Source organism: Mandrillus leucophaeus, unplaced genomic scaffold (assembly GCF_000951045.1).
Source record: "Mandrillus leucophaeus isolate KB7577 unplaced genomic scaffold, Mleu.le_1.0 Scaffold927, whole genome shotgun sequence".
Classification (NCBI taxonomy): Eukaryota; Metazoa; Chordata; class Mammalia; order Primates; family Cercopithecidae; genus Mandrillus; species Mandrillus leucophaeus.
The window spans coordinates 29613-35952 of NW_012110108.1; positions in this window are offsets into that span (position 1 = coordinate 29613).

Sequence of the window (6340 nt, forward strand, 5' to 3'; positions counted from 1 at the left end):
CTCAGCAAACTATCGCAAGAACAGAAAACCAAACACCGCATGTTCTCACTCATAGGTGGGAACTGAACAATGAGATCACTTGGACTCGGGAAGGGAAACATCACACACCAGGGCCTATCACGGGGAGGGGGGAGGGGGGAGGGATTGCGTTGGGAGTTATACCTGATGTAAATGACGAGTTGATGGGTGCTGATAAGTTGATGGGTGCAGCTTACTGCTTCTTTGTTTGGTGTAAGGATGATTCTTTTCCTGACTCCTGGTTCTGGCCCTGGCCATGGGCTGGAAAATTCTTCTTAGCTCATTTGTTTCAAGTGAGGATGCACTCCATGACTCCTGGGCTGAACACTTTTTTTTTTTCCTGGTTCTTTGTGAGGTCTCTTTGTTTTCTCTATTTGATCCTGTCTCTCTCATGGGAACTTTTTAGTTGACTAAACTTCCCCTCTTGAACTCCTGCAGACTTTATGCTTCCCTGAATCTGCCTACCTCCTTTCAGTTGGCATGATTTTGCCAAGGATAATTTAGAACTTCATTGACCTCTTTGGGAAACTTACTATCTCCCCAAACTGGCTTCTCTAAGACTTCTCCTTTTCCATCAGTTCCTCTCTTCCTTCTTCTTACCACCTTGAATCTTCCCTTCAGCACCTTTGAATCCTTTGATATGTCTCCCTTTAAACCCTACCATTTCTACTCCTCTGTTCAGTTCTGCTAGACTTTTTCCTCCACACTTCAATCCCTCAGCTCCTTATAATCACTTGAACTCTAAACCTTCTGCTACCACTGGGGGCTCCTAAGGGACTCAGTTTCCCCCAATAGCAACTACCTGAGGCTTAACAGATAAAAGGCTAATTGGAAACATACTAGATATTTTATTATCCATTTAGATGGGTATTGAAGCTATCCAAAGAGGTGCTTGATGTCTCCTTAGTCACTGGACTAGAATGTAGTCCCAGCCTCCATTAGATTGTCCATCAGAGCAATGAAAGGCTTAAAGGTGTTTTCAACAAATAATGGTAAGAACTTTAGCCCTCATGTTGAACGGGCAAATTTACCATGTCCCATTTTTGCTAGAAACACAATTAGGTTAAACATGTAAAGTGGTATAAAGATGAGATTCAACTGTTTTATATAAAGCAGTGTTTTATATTATTGACTCCTAACCAATCTTTAAAATGAAAGCTATAAAATATCTGTTTGCATCACTGAGCATGCATGTTTATGCATATTTATGTATGTTTATGTATGTATGTATGTTATGTATATGTGACATTTTTCTATTGCTGGATTACCAAATCAATTTACAAATTCTCTTAAAGAACTTGTATTCAAATTGGCTTACAGACTGGTCAGTGCTTTTATATATATTAAATATTCCCCAAATTCCCAGATATATAAGAAGTAACCCAAGTATCTTTCAAATTCAGGTGACTTAGGGCATTTTTGGTAAATAAGATTATTTTAATATTGTTGGTTCAATAAAAATAGCTACATTTTCTGATTGATTAGCATTAAGTATATGATCATACATTTTTATTCTTCTTGAGCTTACTAGCCTGACTAATATTATAGATATTGGATGTTTAAGATGATAACATTTACAAATTCAATCTAAGGACAAATGTACAAGCAAAGATGCAGTAAAAATGAAATATGATTATCTCTTGGTGTATGCAAGGGATTGGCTCCAAGACACTTCCCATCCACTCGCCACCTGCGAATACTGTATTTTCCATCTGACTTTGGTTGAAAAACATCTGTGTGTAAGTGGACTTTCACAGTTCAAACCTGTGTTGTTCCAAGGCCAACTGTGCTTGATATCTATTACTTAAGGTATTAAGCACAGTAGTAAAGAGAAAACAAATCCCATGTACTTAGCTTTTTAGGTTTTTGCTTTTGTAATGCATGCCTAACATGTATGTGTTGTAAATAATTTAACAGGTACTAATTTGTGAATGATGACTAGTTTTATTTGATGTTACAGTATGTCTGCCTAAAAAGAGTTTGAAAACTTAAGTGACTAGCAACCTAAGAGCTATGCTAAGTTAGGTAATACATATTCATTAATAATTTCTTTTTTTTTTTTTGAGATGGAGTGTTGCTCTGTTGCCCAGGCTGGAGTGCAGTGGCGCAAACTTGGCTCACTGCAAGCTCCGTTTCCCAGGTTCACGCCATTCTCCTGCCTCAGCCTCCCGAGTAGCTGGGACTACAGGCGCCTGCCACCACGTCCGGCTAATTGTTTTTTTTTTGTATGTTTTAGTAGAGATGGGGTTTCACAGTGTTAGCCAGGATGGTATTGATTTCCTGACCTCATGATTCACCCACCTCGGCTTCCCAAAATAATTTCTTCTTTAGACTAGAAATGTATTACAATTTATTTAAACTTTTTGTGTGTATAGATGTAAATAGTTGCCAATATTTTCCGTTATAAACAGTGATCTGATGAATATTCTTGTATAAGAGTGATTTTATACATGAGCAAATATAGCCGTAGGATAAATTCCAAGGAATAGAATTGCTGAAGCATAGATAGATTTTAAATAATCGTATGTGTTGTCAAATTACTCGCCACAAGGATTACATTAGGATAGACCTGAAGAAATTGCTGTTTTATTTCTTAATGCATTGTAATAGCATAACTTTATGGGGCACAATTTGATGTTTTGATACATACATGCTGTCTAATGATCAAATCAGGACAATTTTTGCATTCGTCACCTCATGCCTTTACTTTTTCTCCCAGGTGATAACATTGAAAAGCCTCTCTTCCTGCTCTTTTGCAATATACAATACCTAACCGTCAACCATAGTTACTCTTCTGAGCAACAGAACACCAGAACTTATTCTTATCTAATTGCAACTATTTTGTAGTCATTTACCAACCTCTTCCCTCCCTGTACTTTCTCCTCCTCTCCTCAGTGTCTAGTAGCCACTGTTCTAGTAACTTCTATGAAATCAACTTAAGAAAATTAGATTCCACATATGACTGAGCTCATGTGGTATTTGTCTTCCTGTGTCTGGCTTATTTCACTTAACATAATGTCATCCATGTTCATCCATGTTGTTGCAGAGGACAGGATTTCATTCTTTTTCATGGATAAATAGTATTCCATTGTGTATATATACCACAGATTTTAAAATCCATCCATCTATTGTTGGACACTGAGGTTGATTCCATACCTTGGCTACTGTGAATACTACTACAATAAACACGGGAGTTCACGTATTTCTTTGACATACTGACTTCATTTCCTTTGGCTACATACTCAGTAGTGAGATTGCTAGATTATATGGTAGTTCTTTTTTTAACTTTTCGAGGAAACTCCACACTGTTTTCCCACAATGGTTGTACTAATTTACAATCTCACCAACAGCATGCAACTGTCCCCTTTTCTTCACATCCTTGCCAATACTTGTTTTCTTTTATCTTTTTGATATTAACCATTGTAGTTGGAGTGAGATAATATCTTGTGATTTTGATTTGCATTTCCCTGATGATTAGTGATGTTGAGCATTTAAAAAACATATTTGTTGGCCATTTTTGAGGTGTAGGCAACAGTGGAGGTAGTATGTGGGAACACTGAACTCATTGTGCTAGTGTCTCTCAGAGCTAAGGGAATCCAGAGAATTCTGCATGCTGTATCCAAGCTGGTGGATGAAGCTCAGACCATGGAATACCTTTTCTTAGGCAGTAGAAAGATTTAGTTAGACATTTTTCAGTTCAAACAAATTCCACTGAGGTATTGTATGGTGGAGATTTTATGGTGGAGAAAAGTAGAAAGAAGAAGAAGAAGAAAAAACTTACTAGGCTCTTTAGTTCTGTCTCCATTTGATCCAGACATAATACTCCCAAGGAGTATTATGTGATCATACAAGTTTATGTGATCATACAAGAAGTCAAGGAGACCCTCCTAAAAAGTAAGGGATTGACCATAGCCTAAGTCCCCATTTCAAGTTGTCTATAATTTTAGTGGTAAGTTGAGGAAATGGTAGGCAATCAGACCATGGCAGGACAAAGTTTGGACATTCACCAGAAAACATGGTAGTGTCCGGTATGACATGAGAATAGGAGTGGTCTTTAGGGAGACTATTTTAAGGCATGTGCACCATGAACTTCCAGACAGTGTCCTCTCTAGAAATAGATACAAGTTATTCACACACCTACGGCCAACTGATTTTCAACAAAGGTGCCAAGAATAGCACCTTGGGAAAAAGACAGTCTCTTCAATAAATGACACTGGGAAAATTGTATGGCCACATGTGGATGAATGAGACTAGACCCCTACTTACCACATTCTTATTTCCCATTTTCTACTGGAAATAAAATATAGATATTTGCAAATTTTATAAGATCTAGTTTTCAGAGACTTCATGGTTAAACAGCATTTGTTAAGAAGCTGTTTTCTCCACAGCCCTGAATTTAATGAACAGAAGAAAAGTCCCCTTAAGCTTCTTGGAAGTAATTTTCTTCAAGTATCATAAAGGAGTAAGAATTATTATTTGTTCCAATAAGCAGGTGAAGGAATGAAATAAACTTGAGTGTAACCTTCTTGTTATCAAATTGCTATGTTCAGACTGTGTTCAGATTGTATCTTAGAAGTGCTAGAAAGACGCAGATCGTCAAAGGCTAGGGATAAGAAAATACCGACTTGTGAGGATAGATAGCTTCTTTTTTTTCGTCCTGACTTTTACTCTAGGTTTGAGGATACATGTGCAGGTTTGTTACACGGGTAAATTGTGTGTTGCAGGTGTTTGGTGAACAGATCATTTTGTCACCTAGGTAATGAGCCTAGTACCTGATAGGTAGTTTTTCTTTCTTTTTGTTTCAATCAATTATTTGCATGCTTTATTACTTGGTTCAATTATTTACATTATTATACCAATAATAGAGGTTTTCTGGGAATTTAGCAAATGTGAAACAAGCAGAGAAACAAACAAAAACAATCTTTAAAGAAAAGTAGTTCCTCTGTGGACAAAAACAATCAAGTATTCAAATTAATTTGGTCTCTAACTAATGAAAACCTTTCTGGAAGAGTCCTATCATTTTCTTTGTGGCACCAAATTTATTCATAATTTAAAGTTCTGACTTGTTGCTAATAAAAGATGCCAAAAATGGTCAGAAGCACTGCTAAAATTAACCTTGAATTTTGATTGAAAGAAGAAAACCCAATAAATTGCATTTATCTCATTCCACTTAAACCTTGACATGATGCTTTTAGACCTTACTGCTTTAATTTGAAGATGTATTTGTAGGACTTCCCACTTAGTTCTTGATATTTTAGGGGGAAGACTTACACGATAATTGTGATAAAACTTCTTGTTTTATTCTTTGAATGGATCTCCAACAATAAGGAAGGCAGCTAGCGTGCTGTATTAGTCTGTTCTCATACTGCTAGTAAAGACATACCCAAGGCTGGGTAGTTTATAAAAGAAAGAGGTTTAATTGACTCACAGTTCCACATGGTTGGGGAAGCCTCATAAAGAGAGTTCTATTTGTGAGATTTATCTGTAGGATCGATTCCCTGAGATGATCTCAGGCTGCAAAACACACTAGTCTATACCCAGCCCAATGTGTGTAGGCTGGAATGTGGTGATTGTGATGGAAAAAACAGTGGGTTTAGGGATGCAGGGAGGGGAGAATTGGGCCCTAAACTCAAGATGTCTCTCCTCACTTGATATGGTTTGGCTGTGTTGCCATCCAAATCCCACCTTGAATTATAATAATTCCCATGTGGCAAGGGCAGAGCCAGGTGAAGATGATTGAATCACAGGAGCAGTTTCACCCACACTGTTCTCATGGTAGTGAATAAGTCTTATGCGATCTGATGGTTATAAAAATGGGAGTTCCCCTGCACAGGCTCTCTTGCCTGCTACCATGTAAGATGTGACTTTGCTCCTCCTTTGCCTTCTTTTTTATTTTATTTTATTATCGAGAAGAAGTCTTGCTCTGTCACCCAGGCTGGAGTGCAGTGGCACAATCTTGGCTCACTGCAACCTCTGCCCTTGGGGTTCAAGCAATTCTCCTGCCTCAGCCTCCTGAATAGCTGGGATTACAGGCGTGCACCACCACACCCAGCTAATTTTTGTATTTTTAGTAGAGATGGGATTTTGCCATGTTGGCCAGGCTGGTTTCGAACTCCTGACCTCAAGTGATCCACTCTTCTCAGCCTCCCAAAGGGCTGAGATTACAGATGTAAGCCACCATGCCTGGACTCCTTTGCCTTCTGATACGTAGTTTTTTGATTCTCCTCACCCTCAACCCTCAAGTAGGCCCCAGTGTCTATTGTTCCCTTCTTTGTGTCCATGTGTACTAAATGTTTAGCTTCCATTTATAAGTGAAGACATG